Here is a 22,773-nt window from a genome sequence, read left to right as displayed (position 1 = left end):
CCCTTATGTGTTTTTATGTCCCGGATATAAGGGTCCCCCCTTATGTGTTTTTATGTCCCGGATATAAGGGCCCCCTTATGTGTTTTATGTCATGAATATATGGGTCCCACCTTATGTGTTTTTATGTCCCGGATATAAGGGTCCCCCCTTATGTGTTTTTATGTCCAGGATATAAGGGTCCCCCCTTATGTGTTTTTATGTCCAGGATATAAGGGTCCCCCCTTATGTGTTTTTATGTCCCGGATACAAGGGTCCCCCCTTATGTGTTTTTATGTCCCGGATATAAGGGTCCCCCCTTATGTATTTTTATGTTCCGGATGTAAGGATACCCCCTTACGTGTTTTTAAGGTCCAGGATATAAGGGTCCCCCCTTATGTGTTTTTATGTCCCGAATATAAGGGTCCCCCCTTATGTGTTTTTATATCCCGGATATAAGGGTCCCCCCTTATATGTTTTTATGTCCCGGATATAAGGGCCCCCTTATGTGTTTTATGTCATGAATATATGGGTCCCACCTTATGTGTTTTTATGTCCCGGATATAAGGGTCCCCCCTTATGTGTTTTTATGTCCAGGATATAAGGGTCCCCCCTTACGTGTTTTTATGTCCCGGATACAAGGGTCCCCCCTTATGTGTTTTTATGTCCCAGAAATAAGTGTCCCTTCTTACGTGTTTTTATGTCCCGGATATAAGGGTCCCCCCTTATGTGTTTTTATGTCCCGGATATAAGGGTCCCCCCTTATGTGTTTTTTTGTCCCAGAAATAAGTGTGCCCCCTTACGTGTTTTTATGTCCCGGATATAAGGGTCCCCCCTTATGTGTTTTTATGTCCCGGATATAAGGGTCCCCCCTTATGTGTTTTTATGTCCCGAAAATCAGTGTCCCCCCTTATGTGTTTTTATGTCCCGGATATAAGGGTCCCCCTTACGTGTTTTTATGTCCAGGATATAAGGGTCCATCCTTATGTGGTTTTATGTCCCGGATATAAGGGTCCTCCTGTGAGAAAGCGCGGAGGAGCCGCCGCCATGAGCCGGCGGCGGGCGGCTCCTTCCGCACTCAGCCTTGTCTCGCACGGAGAGGCAGCCGCCTCCTCGCATCATGAGGCGGCTGCCTCCGTGCATGAGGCCGCAGAACGCGGCAAAACCGCCGCGTTGGGTGCGGCGAGTAGCCCGCCGGTCCTCGCTGCGGAGTCACCGCTGAGCGGGGCTGCGCTGGCTGGGACTCGTAGTCCCTCAGTATTCAGAGTGACGCGCGCGCGCGCACTCAAGGGAGATTTATGACAGGTAGAGGGGAGTCAGCTGACCAGGCTGGTCAGCTGACCCGGATTCTGCACCTCATTGGCTCATCTCTGAGGGAGGTGCTGGGGGAACATTTGAGTATATATACTGCCGGCTGTTCACTTCTCTGGTGTCTGGCGTTGCGTTCACATACGTGGGAGCACCCAGATCCGTTAATCAGATCCGTTAGTGTGCCGGGACCAGCTGGAGCTGTAATCCTACACTAAAGCTAGATTTGTTGATAGCTTAAAGTACTAGTTTGATTGTGATTATTTGTTATGACTTCTTGCCTGCCTTGACTACTCTTCTGAACTTTGATCTTGTACCTCGTTATTTCTGATACTCCGTTGCCGAACCCCGGCTCGCTCCTAGACTCTGTTTCTGCCTCCTGATTCTGTACCCCGATATATCTGATACCCCGTTGCCGAACCCTGCCTGTACTTTGACTACGCCTCTGCCTCTCGATCTTGTACTTTATCTGTCCGTGTGTGTACGACCTGGCTTGTCCGACCTCGAGAACCGACCTCATCATTGGAGGAGGTTCTTCGTTCTGTTAGTAACCCTTCCGCTTGAGGGTGACTTTCAGAAGATACTTCTTGCTAACAGTCTGACTCCTCCCGTCTTGGAGAGTTCAGGGGTGCGGAAGTAATCTGTACGGTACGTCTTACTGTACTGAGGTCTAGTCCTCTAAGTGTTACTGTTACACCAAAACACTACACTCTACTCCGGTGAACAGAGGTTAGCTGGTATATTGGATTATCGGTGATACTGCAGATCACATATAATCTGGTATACGTCTGTATTCCCCGTGACGCTGCAGGTCATCGGTCATCAGACCTCTCTGTGCTTCACCGAGCGTTACAGAACGCCAGACCAAAACACTGATGGAACGCACTGATCCTCTGACTATGCTTGCCACTTCGGTGGATAGCATTCATCAATCATTAAGCCAGCACAAAGCCTTAATTGATGCCTTATCAGGCTCTGTGAGAACCCTCCAGACATCAGTTGATTCAGTGCGATCCCCTCATAGTGATGACATACGCATGCCTGTGCCTGATAAGTTTTCCGGCCACAAGTCTGACTTCCGGAATTTCAGGAGTAGAGTGTTGTCGTATTTTGAATTGAGACCCCGATCCTCGGGGACTGAGGCCCAACGGGTCATCTTTATTAAAACCTTGTTGACTGGGGACTCCCAGTCCTGGGCATATAACTTGCCTGCTACCGATACCGCTCTGACTTCGGTAGACGAGTTCTTTAAGGCCATGGCCATAATCTACGACGACCCTGACCTTGCTGTGACCTCAGAGCGGAAACTCAAGCTTTTGCGGCAAGGCAGAGGGTCGGTCGAGGATTATGCGGCAGAGTTCCGTAGGTGGTCGGTCACCTCGAGATTTGATAATTTTGCCCTCATGGACTACTTCCTGTCTGGGTTGTCGGAAGAGGTCTCCGACCTAATGTTGACTGTGCCTGAGCCCAAGACAGTAGACGAGGCCATATCGTCGGCCATACGAGTAGATCGCAGGCTACGTCATCAGAGGCAGGCTAGGAGTAGTCACCGGGTCAGGGTGACCTCGTATACTGTACCGGCTGTTGCATCGCCAGTAACAATAACTCCGCCTGTCTCAACCTCTCCGGCCTTGCCTCCACCAAAGCCAATGCAAATTGGTCGGTCAAAACTGACCCAGGTGGAGCGGAGGAGGAGAATGACGGAACAACTGTGCCTATATTGTGCAGAGGCAGGGCATAGGGTGCGAAACTGTCCTAACAGGTCGGGAAACGGGTCTGCCTAGGAGTAGTGGGGGGTGACACCCTAGGCACCCAATTTTCACCCCTTAAAGAGAAGAAACTGCTTCTCCCCTGTACGATTACATGGGAGAATAAGTCAGTAGCCACTGAAGCATTTATTGATTCCGGCTCAGCGGCTAATTTTATGAATTTTGCATTTGCTCAGGAGTTGGGTATTCCCCTCATTTCAGTGAATCCCCCCATTCAGGTCACGGCGGTGGACGATTCCCCGCTGCAACGGGAGCACCCGCTGTCACAGACTCCAGAGGTGAAAGTCACTATAGGGGTACTTCATGGGGAACAATTATCATTTTTTGTATTGCACATGTCAACCTCCACTATCATCCTAGGCATGCCCTGGTTGCAACTCCACTCACCTCAAATTGATTGGGCCACAGGGCAGTTAACCACTTGGTCACCTCGTTGTTTTCAGCAGTGTTTGGGGAAGCTGACCCTGGGGCAAACCAGAGTTCAGGTGGAAGGGGTACCTGACCAATATTCCGAGTATTCCGACGTGTTCTGTCCCAAAGCAGCAGACAGGTTACCCCCACATCGCCCTTTCGATTGTCCCATTGACCTCCGTTCAGGATGTGTACCTCCCTGGGGTCATTTGTACAACCTGTCGGGACCCGAAAAAATAGCCATGCAGGATTATATACGTGAAAACTTGGCCAAAGGGTTCATTCGGCCGTCTCGGTCACCTGCTGGAGCTGGTTTCTTTTTTGTTAAAAAGAAAGATGGAGGCCTGCGACCCTGCATTGATTATCGCGGCCTTAACAAAATTACAGTCAAGAACCGCTATCCCCTGCCACTGATAGACGATTTGTTCACACAAATTACAGACGCTAAAATCTTCTCTAAACTAGATTTGCGGGGCGCGTATAACTTGATACGAATAAGAAAGGGCGATGAGTGGAAGACGGCCTTTAATACACCAGACGGGCATTACGAGTACCTGGTGATGCCCTTCGGGCTCTGTAATGCCCCGGCCGTCTTCCAGGAACTCATTAACGAGGTATTCAGAGAGGTGTTGGGGAAATTTGTTTTAGTCTATCTTGATGATATTCTTATCTTCTCCAACAACCTCTCTGAACATAGAGACCATGTGAGGTTTGTTTTGAATCTGTTGAGGCAGAACTTCTTATATGCAAAACTTGAAAAATGTATCTTTGAAGTAACGTCCGTCGCCTTCTTGGGGTATATAATTTCCACCACAGGCCTGTCTATGGATCCTGCCAAGGTTTCGGCTGTGCTGGAGTGGCCACAGCCGGTAGGGTTAAAACCTCTTCAGCGTTTTCTTGGCTTTGCCAATTACTATAGACGGTTTATAAAGGGGTATTCCACAGTCATTTCTCCCCTTACAAGTCTCACTAGGAAAGGGGCAGATACAACTCACTGGTCTCCTGAGGCTGTACATGCTTTTTCCACTCTGAAGGGCCTATTCTGTTCAGCACCCATCCTCAGACATGTGGATACGTCCTTCCCGTTCATTGTGGAGGTGGATGCTTCAGAGGTAGGAGTGGGGGCTGTGCTGTCTCAGCGATCAGGCTTGCAAGGTAGAATGCACCCTTGCGCTTACTTCTCCCGCAGGTTTTCCCCTGCAGAGAGGAATTATGATATTGGTAATAGGGAGCTCCTGGCCATCAAATTAGCTTTCGAGGAATGGCGACATTGGTTAGAAGGAGCTGAGCATACCATTACAGTTTACACCGATCATAAGAACTTAGAATACATCGAGGGGGCTAAGAGGTTGAGCCCTCGTCAGGCTCGATGGTCGCTATTTTTCTCCAGGTTCACCTTCATCATTACATATACCCCGGGGAGCAAGAATGTTAAGGCAGATGCCTTGTCCAGATGCTTTGAGGCAGAGACAGCACAGTCCTCCGTTCCTGAGACCATTATTCCTCAGAGATTGATACTGGCAGCCACTGGAACTTGGGAGGATTGGAAGGAGACGCTGAGTCCCTTTCAGCAGGACATCCCGGAAGGGAAGCCCGCAGGGGTTCTGTTCGTTCCTCTGCCGTTTCGCCTTCAGGTTCTAGAGATGTTCCACGCACATAAGAATGCAGGGCATCCGGGGGCATCCAGAACACAGGATTTAGTAGCCAGATGCGCCTGGTGGCCTTCTCTGGCAGCGGATTGCAAGGAATATGTGAAGGAGTGTGTGACATGTGCCAAGAGTAAACCCTCCCGGTTGGCACCTGTCGGTACCTTGCAGTCATTGCCCACCCCAACTGAACCGTGGACCCACCTGTCCATGGATTTTGTAGGCGAGCTGCCCAGGTCTGAGGGAATGACGGTCATTTGGGTCGTGGTCGACCGTTTTAGCAAGATGGCCCATTTTGTACCCCTAAAAGGACTCCCCTCCGCTCAAGAACTGGCCGAGTTGTTCATTACGCATGTCTTTCGATTGCATGGTATTCCCGAAAACATAGTTTCAGACAGGGGAGTTCAGTTCGTCTCACGTTTTTGGAAAGCTTTTTGCCAGCTCATGGACATAAAACTGTCCTTCTCGTCTGGATATCACCCTCAGACCAACGGCCAGACTGAGAGAATAAATCAATCATTAGAGCAGTTCTTAAGGTGTTATGTAGCTGAAGCACAGGACGATTGGGTCAGATTTCTGCCGTTTGCAGAATTTGCCCAAAATAATTTAAAAAACTCATCCTCCGGTTTTTCGCCCTTTCAAGTAGTGACGGGAAGATTACCCAAATTTTCCCCATTGCCTATAGCCTCCACTCCGTTTCCAGCCCTGGAGGTCTGGCAAAGGTCATTCAAGGATCTGTGGGCGACAGTAAGAAATAACTTGGAGAAGGCCTTTTTGAGTCAGAAGGGTCAAGCCGACAAGAGACGGTCGGTGGAGTGGAGGTTCCAACCAGGAGACCCGGTTTGGGTGTCCACACGTCACTTGGCCCTAAAACAACCTTCTAATAAGCTTGGTCCCAGGTTTGTGGGTCCATTTCCGATAACCAAGAAGATCAACAATGTTACTTATACTGTCGAACTTCCCACTAGCATGCGGGGGGTAAGGTCTTTTCATGTTTCCCTTCTTAAGCCAGCGGTCCAGGTGGGTCCCACTCCTCCCCCTCCTGTGTTGGTAGATGCCCAACCTGAATACGAGGTGGAGAAGATAATTGATTCACGTACTGTACAGAACTCGGTGCAATATCTCGTACATTGGAAGGGGTACGGCATTGAGGAGAGGCAATGGGTGCCTGGGAACCGCATGCATGCGGACGAGTTGGTGAGAGAGTTCCATGCTGCACATCCAGGGAAACCTGGAAGGAGCTGTCCGGAGTCCACTCCTCGGGGGGGGGGGTACTGTGAGAAAGCGCGGAGGAGCCGCCGCCATGAGCCGGCGGCGGGCGGCTCCTTCCGCACTCAGCCTTGTCTCGCACGGAGAGGCAGCCGCCTCCTCGCATCATGAGGCGGCTGCCTCCGTGCATGAGGCCGCAGAACGCGGCGAAACCGCCGCGTTGGGTGCGGCGAGTAGCCCGCCGGTCCTCGCTGCGGAGTCACCGCTGAGCGGGGCTGCGCTGGCTGGGACTCGTAGTCCCTCAGTATTCAGAGTGACGCGCGCGCGCGCGCGCACTCAAGGGAGATTTATGACAGGTAGAGGGGAGTCAGCTGACCAGGCTGGTCAGCTGACCCGGATTCTGCACCTCATTGGCTCATCTCTGAGGGAGGTGCTGGGGGAACATTTGAGTATATATACTGCCGGCTGTTCACTTCTCTGGTGTCTGGCGTTGCGTTCACATACGTGGGAGCACCCAGATCCGTTAATCAGATCCGTTAGTGTGCCGGGACCAGCTGGAGCTGTAATCCTACACTAAAGCTAGATTTGTTGATAGCTTAAAGTACTAGTTTGATTGTGATTATTTGTTATGACTTCTTGCCTGCCTTGACTACTCTTCTGAACTTTGATCTTGTACCTCGTTATTTCTGATACTCCGTTGCCGAACCCCGGCTCGCTCCTAGACTCTGTTTCTGCCTCCTGATTCTGTACCCCGATATATCTGATACCCCGTTGCCCCGTGTTTTTATGTCCAGGATATAAGGGTCCCCCCTTATGTGTTTTTATGTCCCGAATATAAGGGTCCCCCCTTATGTGTTTATATATCCCGGATATAAGGGTCCCCCCTTATATGTTTTTATGTCCCGGATATAAGGGCCCCCTTATGTGTTTTATGTCATGAATATATGGGTCCCACCTTATGTGTTTTTATGTCCCGGATATAAGGGTCCCCCCTTATGTGTTTTTATGTCCAGGATATAAGGGTCCCCCCTTACGTGTTTTTATGTCCCGGATACAAGGGTCCCCCCTTATGTGTTTTTATGTCCCAGAAATAAGTGTCCCCCCTTACGTGTTTTTATGTCCCGGATATAAGGGTCCCCCCTTATGTGTTTTTATGTCCCGGATATAAGGGTCCCCCCTTATGCGTTTTTATGTCCCAGAAATAAGTGTGCCCCCTTACGTGTTTTTATGTCCCGGATATAAGGGTCCCCCCTTATGTGTTTTTATGTCCCGGATATAAGGGTCCCCCTTATGTGTTTTTATGTCCCGGATATAAGGATACCCCCTTACATGTTTTTAAGGCCTGGATATAAGGGTCCCCCCTTATGTGTTTTTATGTCCCGGATATAAGGGTCCCCCCTTATGTGTTTTTATGTCCCGGATATAAGGGTCCCCCCTTATGTGTTTTTATGTCCCGAAAATCAGTGTCCCCCCTTATGTGTTTTTATGTCCCGGATATAAGGGTCCCCCTTATGTGTTTTTATGTCCAGGATATAAGGGTCCCCCCTTATGTGTTTTTATGTCCCGGATATAAGGGTCCCCCCTTACGTGTTTTTATGTCCCGGATATAAGGGTCCCCCCTTATGTGTTTTTATGTCCCGGATATAAGGGTCCCCCTTATGTGTTTTTATGTCCCGGATATAAGGATACCCCCTTACGTGTTTTTAAGGCCTGGATATAAGGGTCCCCCCTTATGTGTTTTTGTGTCCCGGATATAAGGGTCCCCCCTTATGTGTTTTTATGTCCCGGATATAAGGGTCCCCCCTTATGTGTTTTTATTAGTGATGCTCAAATACCCCTTTTTAAAATTCGAGTTTGGTCGAATTCGAATAGTAAATTATTCGAGGTCAGTCGAATATTCGAGTCGAATAATTTTTACTATTCGATTCGACCTCGGACTTTGAGCTCACTATTCGAGTCGGTATTCGAGCTCACTATTCGAGCTGACTATTCGAATTGGCCTTAAATAGCTTCCAACACTTGTTTTGAGGGTGAATGATGCAAGAAACATCTTTTTTTCCAAGTAACAACAGCAAGTGATTATGTGGGGATGTTCCTTTAAAAAAAAATGTGGAAAGAGAAGTTGTGTCCTTAATTTTGTTCAGTAGTGTTACTGTATATACTTGTTCTTCTTCTTCTTTATCTTTCTTCTTCTTCTTCTAGATCTTCTTCTTCTTCTTCTTCTTCTTCTTCTTCTTCTATATTGTCTTCTTCTTCTTCTTCTTCTTCTTCTTCTTCATCATCTTCTTCTTCTTCTTCATCATCTTCTTCTTCTTCTTCTTCTTCATCTTCTTCATCTTCTTTTTCTTCTTCATCTTCATCTTCTTCTTCTTCTTCATCTTCATCTTCTTCATCTTCTTCTTCTTCATCTTCTTCTTCTTCTTCATCTTCTTCTTCTTCATCTTCTTCTTCTTCTTCTTCTTCTTCATCTTCTTCATCATCTTCTTCATCTTCTTCTTCTTCTTCTTCTTCATCTTCTTCTTCTTCATCTTCTTCTTCTTCATCTTCTTCATCTTCTTCATCTTCTTCTTCTTTTTCATCTTCTTCTTCATCATCTTCTTCATCTTCTTCTTCATCTTCTTCTTCATCTTCATCTTCTCCTTCTCCTTCTTTTTCAATATCGTCTTCTTCTTCTTCACGTATTTCTCTTTTCAATTTTTTTTTTAAAGAAATGCAGCTATTTTTGAGCGTAACAAATAGCTGGTGGGCGCACGCATGTTGGAAGCGCCATTGTATGTGCTCCCTGGCAGTGGAAACACAAAGACAGCAGGAGGTAAATTCAGCAGCAGGAGGAGGAGGATGAGTGTGTGGCAGCAGGCAGTCAATGAGGCAGGCAGCTCGCCGTGACATAATAGCCCTGGTACCTAGCGGTGATACCAGGGCTGTAAATAAACACAACAGGAGGTCCCAGACAGCGGTCGTGCAGCCCACATTGTGTCCAATACACAACTGGGACAACACAGTTTTCAACCCGGGCACCTCAGAAAAATTAAACCTTTTTTTTTTTTAATGGTTTGTTTGGTTTTGGTTTTGCAACCAATATAGCTATTGTTTGACGTAATAGCTGGTGGCAGAGTGGCAGCAGAAGGTAATTCTGTGTACCCTGGCAGTGGGAAACACAGACAGACAGCAACAGCAGCAGGAGGAATGGAGGAGTAATGTGAGCAGCTATTGTTTGACGTAATAGCTGGTGGCAGAGTGGCAGCAGAAGGTAAATCATCTGTGTACCCTGGCAGTGGGAAACACAGACAGACAGCAGCAGCAGCAGCAGGAGGAGGTATGGAGGAGCAGTGTGAGTGTGGCAGCAGGTAGGCAGCGTGACATAATAGCCCTGGTACCTAGCGGTGATACCAGGGCTGTAAATAAACACAACAGGAGGTCCCAGACAGCGGTCGTGCAGCCCACATTGTGTCCAATACACAACTGGGACAACACAGTTTTCAACCCGGGCACCTCAGAAAAATTAAACCTTTTTTTTTTTTTTAATGGTTTGTTTGGTTTTGGTTTTGCAACCAATATAGCTATTGTTTGACGTAATAGCTGGTGGCAGAGTGGCAGCAGAAGGTAATTCTGTGTACCCTGGCAGTGGGAAACACAGACAGACAGCAACAGCAGCAGGAGGAATGGAGGAGTAGGCGAGCAGCTATTGTTTGACGTAATAGCTGGTGGCAGAGTGGCAGCAGAAGGTAAATCATCTGTGTAGTGTACCCTGGCAGTGGGAAACACAGACAGACAGCAGCAGCAGCAGCAGGAGGAGGTATGGAGGAGCAGTGTGAGTGTGGCAGCAGGTAGGCAGCGTGACATAATAGCCCTGGTACCTAGCGGTGATACCAGGGCTGTAAATAAACACAACAGGAGGTCCCAGACAGCGGTCGTGCAGCCCACATTGTGTCCAATACACAACTGGGACAACACAGTTTTCAACCCGGGCACCTCAGAAAAATTAAACCTTTTTTTTTTTTTTAATGGTTTGTTTGGTTTTGGTTTTGCAACCAATATAGCTATTGTTTGACGTAATAGCTGGTGGCAGAGTGGCAGCAGAAGGTAATTCTGTGTACCCTGGCAGTGGGAAACACAGACAGACAGCAACAGCAGCAGGAGGAATGGAGGAGTAGGCGAGCAGCTATTGTTTGACGTAATAGCTGGTGGCAGAGTGGCAGCAGAAGGTAAATCATCTGTGTAGTGTACCCTGGCAGTGGGAAACACAGACAGACAGCAGCAGCAGCAGCAGGAGGAGGTATGGAGGAGCAGTGTGAGTGTGGCAGCAGGTAGGCAGCGTGACATAATAGCCCTGGTACCTAGCGGTGATACCAGGGCTGTAAATAAACACAACAGGAGGTCCCAGACAGCGGTCGTGCAGCCCACATTGTGTCCAATACACAACTGGGACAACACAGTTTTCAACCCGGGCACCTCAGAAAAATTAAACCTTTTTTTTTTTTTATGGTTTTTTGGTTTTTGGTTTTACAACCAATATAGCTATTGTTTGACGTAATAGCTGGTGGCAGAGTGGCAGCAGAAGAAGGTAATTCTGTGTACCCTGGCAGTGGGAAACACAGACAGACAGCAGCAGCAGGAGGAGGAATGGAGGAGTAGGCGAGCAGCTATTGTTTGACGTAATAGCTGGTGGCAGAGTGGCAGCAGAAGGTAAATCATCTGTGTACCCTAGCAGTGGGAAACACAGACAGACAGCAGCAGCAGGAGGAGGAATGGAGGAGTAGGCGAGCAGCTATTGTTTAACGTAATAGCTGGTGGCAGAGTGGCAGCAGAAGGTAAATCATCTGTGTACCCTGGCAGTTGGAAACACAGACAGACAGCAGCAGCAGGAGGAGGAATGGAGGAGTAGGCGAGCAGCTATTGTTTGACGTAATAGCTGGTGGCAGAGTGGCAGCAGAAGGTAAATCATCTGTGTACCCTGGCAGTGGGAAACACAGACAGACAGCAGCAGCAGCAGCAGGAGGAGGTATGGAGGAGCAGTGTGAGTGTGGCAGCAGGTAGGCAGCGTGACATAATAGCCCTGGTACCTAGCGGTGATACCAGGGCTGTAAATAAACACAACAGGAGGTCCCAGACAGCGGTCGTGCAGCCCACATTGTGTCCAATACACAACTGGAACAACACAGTTTTCAACCCGGGCACCTCAGAAAAATTAAACCTTTTTTTTTTTAAATGGTTTGTTTGGTTTTGGTTTTGCAACCAATATAGCTATTGTTTGACGTAATAGCTGGTGGCAGAGTGGCAGCAGAAGAAGGTAATTCTGTGTACCCTGGCAGTGGGAAACACAGACAGACAGCAGAAGGGCAGTACACAGCAGCCCACTGTAGGTGTAAAATGTGTGGCTGCAGGCGACGTAATAGTCAAAGTGAACCAGGCTGGCTTAGTGAGCAGGAGCCAGGAGGTGGTAAAGGGTGGTAAGGCACATTAACGATGGTTCCGGCAGCCAGTTCATGTCCCCCTCTCGCCGACAACAGGGGCCAGGAACTCGCCTTCCACCCACGCCTGGTTCATCTTGAGAAACGTCAGTCTGTCCACAGACTTGTGAGACAGACGTGAGCGTTTCTCGGTGACCACGCCACCAGCTGCACTGAAGCAGCGCTCGGACAGCACGCTGGAAGGGGGGCAGGACAGCACTTCCAGGGCGTACTGCGCCAGCTCGCTCCAGATCTCCATGCGCTTGACCCAATACTCCATGGGATCAACAGGGGCATTGCTGTCAAGCCCGCTGTACGACCCCATGTAGTCAGCCACCATGCGGGTCAGGCGCTGGCTGTGACCGGAGGAGGATGCTGCTGCATGCATCTCCTCTCTAGTCACTGCTGCCGGAGCCTCTACAGTCCTGTAGAGCTCGTGGCTGAGAGACAGCAGGTCTGTGGGGCGCTTGCTGCTGCTGGATGCAGGCACCTGCTGCTGCCTCTGTGCTGGCTGCTGGACAGTGGGGGTGGAAGGCTGGGGGAAGGCTTCCTCCAAGCGCTCAACAAGGGCCTGCTGCAAGCTCCTTATTTGTTGCGCTGGGTCTCCTCCTGCAGGCGGCAGGAACTGGCTCAACTTCCCCTTGAGGCGTGGGTCCAACATCATGCTGATCCAGATGTCCTCCCTCTGCTTCATCTGGATCACCCTGGGGTCCCTGCGCAGGCACGTCAGCATGTGCGCTGCCATTGGGAAGAGGCGGGCCACGTCTGCTGGCACATCGACGTCAGTGCTGTCCTCATCCTCCTCCTCTGCCGCCTCATCCTCTCTCCACCCCCGCACCAACTCAGCTGCGCTGTGCTGATCCCCCTCATCAGCAGCCAGGTCAGGGACCTCCACCAAGTCCTCCTCCTCCTCCCCCTCAGAGGTGGACTGCGCAGCTGGTTGCCGCTCCTGCTGGTCCAAGGCTGCCGCTCCCTGTTCCAGCAAAGCATCGAGGGCCCTGTTCAGCAGAGAAACCAGGGGCACCCACTCGCAGACCATAGCATGGTCCCTGCTCACCATGTTTGTGGCCTGCAGGAAGGGAGCCAGCACTAAGCACACCTGCTGCATGTGCCTCCAGTCATCATCGGGGACGATGGACGGGATGTTGCTGGTCTTGTCCCTTCTCTGAGCTGCGGAAACAGTGGCCAGGGCAAGGTACTGTTTGACAGCGTGCCTCTGTTCAACCAGACGCTCCAACATCGCCAGGGTGGAGTTCCAGCGAGTCGGAACGTCAAGGATCAGCCGATGGCGTGGCAGATCCAGCTCCTTTTGCACGTCTTCCAGGCTCGCACAGGCTGCAGCCGAGCGCCGGAAGTGAACGTTGGTGTACACACCGCTCTACCCACCAATCGCTGTACTGTGCAGGATCAGGTCAGCAAGGCCCACAGTATATGTCAAGGAGGAGGTCCGCACCAGTTCAGGATTCTAGATGTATGTCTTTATTCAGGACGTATCCAATATAAAATAGACACATGCATCAAATTGCTGACATGTTTCGAGCTCTCTCAGCTCTTAATCATAGCTGGTTTAAAAAATGGCAACACCCCCTATAAATAGGAGGGAGTCATGAATCCGCCTTCCAAAATCCCTCCCCCAAATGGAGGTGGGAAGAAAGGCAATCTTTCACAGTGATAAACAGATACTAGATCCCTACCATCTGCCACAATACAAAATGCTGTGTACAAGAAGATAAAATATTGTTCACATATGAAATTGCAAAATACAAAATATAAAAGATTAAAATATGACTGGAAAAGCGTGATAAGTCAACTGTATATGATCATACACGGGTATCACTAGCCGGCAATAGGGTTTAAGGGAAAGAAAGGGGGGGAGGGAGAAGAGAAGGGAAGAAGGGGGGAGGAAGAGAAAAAAAAGGGGGGGGAGGGGAAAAGGGGGGAAGGAAGGGGGGAGAAGAGGGAAAAAGAGTCACTGAGTGATAAAGGCCAGGTCCCACCTGGCATTAAGACCATGGGGCGACCTCGTCCCCAAACGGTATATCCACATGGCTTCTCTTTTGAGAAGGATCTTATATAGGTCACCACCTCTTCTTGATAACATAACCTTCTCTAACCCCTGAAACCGGAAACCCATCATGTCACCCCCGTGCACTTCCCTAAAATGCTTAGCCACGTTTGAAATATGAGTGGAAGACCACCCTGCCCCTAGATAATGTTCGGCTATTCTCTGTCTCATAGGCCTGGTGGAACACCCAACATATTGGAGGGAACAAAGAGTGCAGTCAATAAGATAAATAACATAGCGTGTGCCACAATTAATGAACTGCTTGAGGCTATAAGTATGGCCATTAGAGACAGAGACAGCCGTCCTGGTTTTATTATGAAGGTGGCAGTATCTACATGTGGCTATCCCACACTTGTAGGAGCCCTTAACTGTCAGCCAAGTGTCCGTCGAGGCACTAGACGTGAATAAACTAGGGGAAAGGATTTGTCCCAAAGTGGGGGCCCGCCGACTAGAAAACCTGACTCCATTTCTCAGAACAGGCGAGAGACCTTCATCCCCCTCCAAAATAGGAAGATACTTGGAGATGATATCAGTCACCCGCCTGTACTCAGCTGAGTAGGTAGTCACAAACGTAGGTTTATATGTGTCGCGGACTAAATGACCGTCACTCTGTAACAAATCAGTCTGGGTTCTCTGCATGGCTTTAGATCTCCCTCTGCCAATAGACCATGACGGGTAGCCTCGTGCCCTCAGGCGTTTCTCAACGACATCAAGCTCACTCTTCAGATTTTCATCCTTCGAGCAATTACGCCTTGCTCTGGTGAATTCACCAACAGGAATGCCACGAATAGTGTGAGCTGGATGACAGCTGTTTGCCCTGAGGGTTGTGTTGCCACCACACGGTTTTCTATAGGTGGAGGTGTTGATCTGTCCAGATACACCATCCCCACTCAAAGTGACATCCAAATAGTTAATCGACATGATGTCAACCGTATGCGTGAACTGCAAGTTCAATGTATTTTGGTTGAAGTATTCAACTAAGGAGGCTGCACTGGAAATATCACCCCTCAGGATAATTAAAAGGTCGTCGATGTACCTCCCGTACCACACAACACTCTCCAGCAGACGGCAGTCTCCCCCAAAGACATGGCAGATCCAGCTCCTTTTGCACGTCTTCCAGGCTCGCACAGGCTGCAGCCGAGCGCCGGAAGTGACGCACAACATTCCTTGCCGTTTCCAGCAGTTCGCCCATCCCCTGGTAGGTGCGCAGGAACTTCTGCACCACCAGGTTCAGCACGTGGGCAAGACAGGGGATGTGGGTCAGGTTTCCCCTGTCTATTGCGGCAACCAGATTGGCCCCATTGTCGGCCACCACCTCTCCGACTCTGAGGCCTCTGGGGGTCAGCCAAATCCTCTCCTGCTCCTGGAGTTTGGCCAACACATGGGTTGCCGTCAGCTTGGTCTTCCCAAGGCTGACCAAGTGCAGCAGCGCTTGGCAGTGGCGGGCCTTCACGCTGCTGCTGAGGCGGGGGGTTTGGCCAGGTGTGCCGGAGGATGGCAGAGGATCGGAGGAACCTGCTGCAGTTCCCCTGACCCTGCGGGGTGGCACCACCCACTGTGTTGCTGCTGCTGCTGTGCCCGCTGCTGCTCTCCCATCCTCACCCCCTTCCACCAAGCTGACCCAGTGGACAGTGAAGGACAGGTAGCGGCCTGTCCCGAAGCGGCTGCTCCAGGAGTCCATGGTGACGTGGACCCTTTCACCAACCGCGTGCTCCAGCCCTCGCTCCACATTGGCCATCACAAAGCGGTGCAGTGCAGGAATGGCCTTGCGGGCAAAGAAGTGTCTGCTGGGGAGCTGCCAGTCTGGGGCTGCGCAAGCAAGCAGCGCACGAATGTCGCTCCCCTCCTGCACGAGCGTGTACGGCAGGAGTTGGGAGCACATGGCCCGTGCCAGCAAGCCGTTCAGCTGCCGCACGCGACGGCTGCTGGGAGGCAGAGCCCTAACCACCCCCTGGAAGGACTCGCTCAAAAGGCTCTGGCGTGGCCTTTTGCTGACACGGGAATCAGCAGACACAGCAGAGGAGGCCACTGAGGACTGGCTTCCAGAACAGGCCTCAGTGTCGGCGGCAGGAGTTGCAGAGGGGGGAGGAGCAGTGCGTTTCCGCACTCCTGCTGGTGCTGCTGGAGGAGCAGGAGGGCGGGTGGCTGCTGTTGCTGCTGCTGCTGCTGAAGGCTGTGCAGTGATGGGTGTGGTGCCACTGCCAGCAGCAGATGCCTTCAGCCTCTGGAACTCCTCATGCTGGTGGAAATGTTTAGCCGCAAGGTGGTTGATGAGCGAGCTGGTGCTGAACTTTAAGGGGTCTGCACCTCTGCTCAACTTCCGCTGACAGTGGTTGCAAGTGGCGTACTTGCTGTACACAGTGGGCATGGTGAAAAACCGCCAGATTGGTGACAGAAACTTCCCCCTACGGCATGGAAGCGCTGCTGCCTGTCTCCCTGTGGTGGTTGGGGGGGGGGGCTTGGGTGCGGCTGGTGGTGGTACTGGCTGATGCTGCTGCTGCTGCTGCTGAGCCTGAGACACCAGCAGGCTGTGGGACGCTGCCAATGCTTGCAATGATGCGCCTCCTTGCAAGGCCCACAAGCGCATCCTCCTCCTCCTCCTCAGAGCTGCTGAGGACGACATCCCCTGGAGGTGGTGGCACCCAGTCTCTGTCTGTCACCGGGTCATCATCAACATGCCCCTCCTGAAACATGTCCTGCTGGGATGATGACCCCCCAAACTCCTCTCCTGATGCATGGATGGGACGCTTGACTGTCGCCACAGTCTTGCTGTCCAATCCCTCCTCCCCCAAAGTGCCCATCAGCATCTCCTCCTCAAAATCGCCAACAACAGCAGACAATACCCTGATGGTGCCTGGGGTAAAAAGACTGCTGAGTGACAGGTCGGCGACTGATGGTGAACTGGCCTCCTCCCCAGGCCCTGCTGGGCGGCTGCTGCGAACAGGGGTGGTGGTGGTGGTGGTGGTGGTGAGGGTGGAGGCCTCGGATGCAGAGCTGATGGCGGGCTGCTCATCCTCCGTCATGAGTTGCACCACAGTGTCTGCATCCTTTTCCTCAATGGGACGTTTCCGACCCGGCTGGAGGAAAATGGGAGCAGGTGCTACACGCTGCTGCTGCTGTGTCTCTGCAGCGTGAGTTGCAGATGCTCCTGCTGGGCGGCGCCCAAGGCGTCCACGGCCAGTGGCTATGGGAGGAATGTTAGCCACTGACGCTGCTGCTGCTGCTGCGGAACTGTGCATGGTGGCTTGCCACAATGCTGCTCCCTCTCCTCCTGATTCCCTTGCTGCCCTTCCCCTTGCCCAAACCGCGCTGGCTGCCACTTCCAGACATCTTCAATGTTTTGGGCGTATAGACAAACGTTTTTTAAAAGGGCGGGTGAAAAGTGGGGTACTTTAATGGAGTGGGTTGGTTGGTGAGGTGACTGAGTGAGTGTCCCCTAGTACAGTAAGTAAGTAGTAACAGTCAGGAAGTACAACTAGCAGTTACAATAATCAGTAGTAATCACAAGTAAATTTAGTGTGTGTACACTCAGACAGTGAGTGCACGCACGCAGGAGCTAGTAGCCTATGAACACAGTGACTGAGTGTCCTAGACTCCTAGTACAGTAAGAGTAAGTAGTAACAGTAAGTAGAACTAACTAATTACAATAATCAATCAGCGATCAGAAGGAAATGGAGTGTGGGTGTGTGTACACTCAGACAGTGAGTGCACGCACGCAGGAGCTAGTAGCCTATGAACACAGTGACTGAGTGTCCTAGACTCCTAGTACAGTAAGAGTAAGTAGTAACAGTAAGTAGAACTAACTAATTACAATAATCAATCAGCGATCAGAAGGAAATGGAGTGTGGGTGTGTGTACACTCAGACAGTGAGTGCACGCACGCAGGAGCTAGTAGCCTATGAACACAGTGACTGAGTGTCCTAGACTCCTAGTACAGTAAGAGTAAGTAGTAACAGTAAGTAGAACTAACTAATTACAATAATCAATCAGCGATCAGAAGGAAATGGAGTGTGGGTGGTGTGTGTACACTCAGACAGTGAGTGCACGCACGCAGGAGCTAGTAGCCTATGAACACAGTGACTGAGTGTCCTAGACTCCTAGTACAGTAAGAGTAAGTAGTAACAGTAAGTAGAACTAACTAATTACAATAATCAATCAGCGATCAGAAGGAAATGGAGTGTGGGTGGTGTGTGTACACTCAGACAGTGAGTGCACGCACGCAGGAGCTAGTAGCCTATGGACAGTGACTGAGTGTCCTAGACTCCTAGTACAGTAAGAGTAAGTAGTAACAGTAAGTACAACTAACTAATTACGATAATCAATCAGCGATCAGAAGGAAATGGAGTGTGGGTGTGTGTACACTCAGACAGTGAGTGCACGCACGCAGGAGCTAGTAGCCTATGGACAGTGACTGAGTGTCCTAGACTCCTAGTACAGTAAGAGTAAGTAGTAACAGTAAGTACAACTAACTAATTACGATAATCAATCAGCGATCAGAAGGAAATAGAGTGTGTGTTGTGTGTGTACACTCAGACAGTGAGTGCAGTGCGCACACGCAGGAGCTAGTAGCCTATATGAACAGTGACAGTGAGTGTCCCTACGGGTACAGTAAGAGTAAGTAGTAAGTAAGTACAACTAACTAACAATAATCTATCAGTAATCAGAAGGAAATAGAGTGTGTGTACACACAGACAGTGAGTGAGTGCACACACGCAGGAGCTAGCTAGTAGCCTATAAACAGTGACAGTCAGTGAGTGTCCTACTCCTAGTACAGTATAACTACAATACTATTAGTAAAGGACAGCAGAAATACTGGTATAGATGAGAGAAATAAACAGAGGACAGCTGCCCACAGAGGCAAGGCCCCCCTGAGGCCTAAACCTGTAAGCTTGCAGCAGCTGCCTGTCTCTAATGTAACACACAAGCTACTAACTAAAATACAATTTCTAAATAACTAACAACAATATAGGTGTGTATAGGAGGTGTATGTGAGCAAAAACGCTAGGTAAATGACCACAATAGAGCTCTTGCTAAGCCAAAGCACAAAGGAGCAACTCTCTCTCTGTACAAGTCCCAGGCAAGCACGGAGAAACGGAACATGGCGGCCGCTATTTATAGGGTAGGGGCTGGCCAGGGTCCCCCTCTGTGATTGGCTGCCGTCAGAGGGCCTGGGAGCCCTCTGATTGGCTCTAAGGACATCAATCTGGGCTATGACTCTATTCGAGCTCGGTACCGAGCTCGAATAGCGCCGGGTTGCTCGAATAGCTCGAATAGTGAATGGGCTATTCGAGTGTACTCGGATAGCCCATTCGAATAGCTCCAGCTATTCGGAGCTCGAATACCGAGCTCGAATAGCTGAAAAAGAGCTCGAATATTCGAGCTACTCGAATATTCGAGCTCTGCTGAGCACCACTGGTTTTTATGTCCCGAATATAAGGATCCCCCTTATGTGTTTTTATATCCCGGATATAAGGGTCCCCCCTTATGTGTTTTTATGTCCCGGATATAAGGGCCCCCTTATGTGTTTTATGTCATGAATATATGGGTCCCACCTTATGTGTTTTTATGTCCCGGATATAAGGGTCCCCCCTTATGTGTTTTTATGTCCAGGATATAAGGGTCCCCTCTTATGTGTTTTTATGTCCCGGATATAAGGGTCCCCCCTTATGTGTTTTTATGTCCCGGATACAAGGGTCCCCCCTATGTGTTTTTATGTCCCGGATATAAGGGTCCCCCCTTATGTATTTTTATGTCCCGGATATAAGGGTCCCCCCTTATGTGTTTTTATGTCCCGGATATAAGGGTCCCCCCTTACGTGTTTTTATGTCCCGGATATAAGGGTCCCCACTTACGTGTTTTTATGTCCCGGATATAAGGGTCCCCCCTTATGTGTTTTTATGTCCCGGCTATAAGGGTCCCCCCTTATGTGTTTTTATGTCCCGGATATAAGGGTCCCCCTTGTGTTTTTATGTCCCGGATATAAGAGTCCCCCCTTATTTGTTTTTATGTCCAGGATATAAGGGTCCCCCCTTATGTGTTTTTATGTCCCGGATATAAGGGTCCCCCCTTACGTGTTTTTATGTCCCGGATATAAGGGTCCCCCCTTATGTGTTTTTATGTCCCAGATATAAGGGTCCCCCCTTATGTGTTTTTATGTCCCGGATATAAGGATCCCCCCTTATGTGTTTTTATATCCCGGATATAAGGGTCCCCCCTTACGTGTTTTTATGTCCCGGATATAAGGGTCCCCCCTTATGTGTTTTTATGTCCCGGATATAAGGGTCCGCCCTTATGTATTTTTATGTCCCGGATATAAGATTCCCCCCTTATGTGTTTTTATGTCCCGGATATAAGGGTCCCCCCTTACGTGTTTTTATGTCCCGGATATAAGGGTCCCCCCTTATGTATTTTTATGTCCCGGATATAAGGGTCCCCCCTTATCTGTTTTTATGTCCTGGATATAAGGGTCCCGCCTTACGTGTTTTTATGTCCCGGATATAAGGGTCCTCCCTTATGTGTTTTTATGTCCCTGATATAAGGGTCCCCCCTTATGTGTTTTTATGTCCCGGATATAAGGGTCCCCCCTTATGTGTTTTTATGTCCCGGATATAAGGGTCCCCCCTTACGTATTTTTATGTCCCGGTTATAAGGGTCCCCCCTTATGTGTTTTTATGTCCCGGATATAAGGGTCCCCTCTTATGTGTTTTTATGTCCCGGATATAAGGGTCCCCCCTTATGTGTCATGTCCCGGATATAAGGGTTCCCCTTATGTGTTTTTATGTCCCAGATATAAGGGTCCCCCCTAACGTGTTTTTATGTCCCGGATATAAGGGTCCCCCCTTATGTGTTTTTATGTCCCGGATATAAGGGTCCCCCCTTATGTGTTTTTATGTCCCGGATATAAGGGTCCCCCCTTATGTGTTTTTATGTCCCGGATATAAGGGTCCCCCCTTACGTGTTTTTATGTCCCAAATATAAGGGTCCCCCCTTATGTGTTTTTATGTCCCGGATATAAGGGTCCTCCCTTATGTGTTTTTATGTCCCTGATATAAGGGTCCCCCCTTATGTGTTTTTATGTCCCGGATATAAGGGTCACCCCTTATGTGTTTTTATGTCCCGGATATAAGGGTCCCCCCTTATGTGTTTTTATGTCCCGGATATAAGGGTCCCCCCTTACGTGTTTTTATGTCCCGGATATAAGGGTCCCCCCTTATGTATTTTTATGTCCCGGATATAAGGGTCCCCCCTTATGTGTTTTTATGTCCCGGATATAAGGGTCCCGCCTTACGTGTTTTTATGTCCCGGATATAAGGGTCCTCCCTTATGTGTTTTATGTCCCTGATATAAGGGTCCCCCCTTATGTGTTTTTATGTCCCGGATATAAGGGTCCCCCCTTATGTGTTTTTATGTCCCGGATATAAGGGTCCCCCCTTACGTATTTTTATGTCCCGGATATAAGGGTCCCCCCTTATGTGTTTTTATGTCCCGGATATAAGGGTCCCCCCTTATGTGTTTTTATGTCCCGGATATAAGGGTCCCCCCTTATGTGTTATGTCCCGGATATAAGGGTCCCCCTTATGTGTTTTTATGTCCCAGATATAAGGGTCCCCCTAACGTGTTTTTATGTCCCGGATATAAGGGTCCCCCCTTATGTGTTTTTATGTCCCGGATATAAGGGTCCCCCCTTATGTGTTTTTATGTCCCGGATATAAGGGTCCCCCCTTACGTGTTTTTATGTCCCGAATATAAGGGTCCCCCCTTATGTGTTTTTATGTCCCGGATATAAGGGTCCCCCCTTATGTGTTTTTATGTCCCGGATATAAGGGTCCCCCCTTATGTATTTTATGTCCCGGATATAAGGGTCCCCCCTTATGTGTTTTTATGTCCCGGATATAAGGGTCCCCCCTTATGTGTTTTTATGTCCCGGATATAAGGGTCCCCCCTTATGTGTTTTTATGTCCCGGCTATAAGGGTCCCCCCTTATGTGTTTTTATGTCCCGGATATAAGGGTCCCCCCTTATGGGTTTTTATGTCCCGGATATAAGGGTCCCCCCTTATGTGTTTTTATGTCCCGGATATAAGGGTCCCCCCTTATGTGTTTTTATGTCCCGGATATAAGGGTCCCCCCTTATGTGTTTTTATGTCCCGAATATAAGGATCCCCCTTATGTGTTTTTATATCCCGGATATAAGGGTCCCCCCTTATGTGTTTTTATGTCCTGGATATAAGGGCCCCCTTATGTGTTTTATGTCATGAATATATGGGTCCCACCTTATGTGTTTTTATGTCCCGGATATAAGGGTCCCCCTTCATGTGTTTTTATGTCCAGGATATAAGGGTCCCCCCTTATGTGTTTTTATGTCCCGGATATAAGTTTCCCCCCTTATGTGTTTTTATGTCCCGGATACAAGGGTCCCCCCTTATGTGTTTTTATGTCCCGGATATAAGGGTCCCCCCTTATGTATTTTTATGTCCCGGATATAAGGGTCCCACCTTATGTGTTTTTATGTCCCGGATATAAGTGTCCCCCTTACGTGTTTTTATGTCCCGGATATAAGGGTCCCCCCTTACGTGTTTTTATGTCCCGGATATAAGGGTCCCCCCTTATGTGTTTTTATGTCCCGGCTATAAGGGTCCCCCTTATGTGTTTTTATGTCCCGGATATAAGGGTCCCCCCTTATGGGTTTTTATGTCCCGGATATAAGGGTCCCCCCTTATGTGTTTTTATGTCCCGGATATAAGGGTTCCCCCTTATGTGTTTTTATGTCCCGGATATAAGGGTCCCCCCTTACGTGTTTTTATGTCCCGGATATAAGGGTCCCCCTTGTGTTTTTATGTCCCGGATATAAGGGTCCCCCCTTATGTGTTTTTATGTCCAGGATATAAGGGTCCCCCCTTATGTGTTTTTATGTCCCGGATATAAGGGTCGCCCTTACGTG

The sequence above is a fragment of the Hyperolius riggenbachi genome, chromosome 11, assembly GCF_040937935.1.
Source record: "Hyperolius riggenbachi isolate aHypRig1 chromosome 11, aHypRig1.pri, whole genome shotgun sequence".
Taxonomy (NCBI): Eukaryota; Metazoa; Chordata; class Amphibia; order Anura; family Hyperoliidae; genus Hyperolius; species Hyperolius riggenbachi.
The sequence above is the reverse complement of the archived record's forward strand: the minus strand, read 5'-3'. Positions refer to the sequence as shown.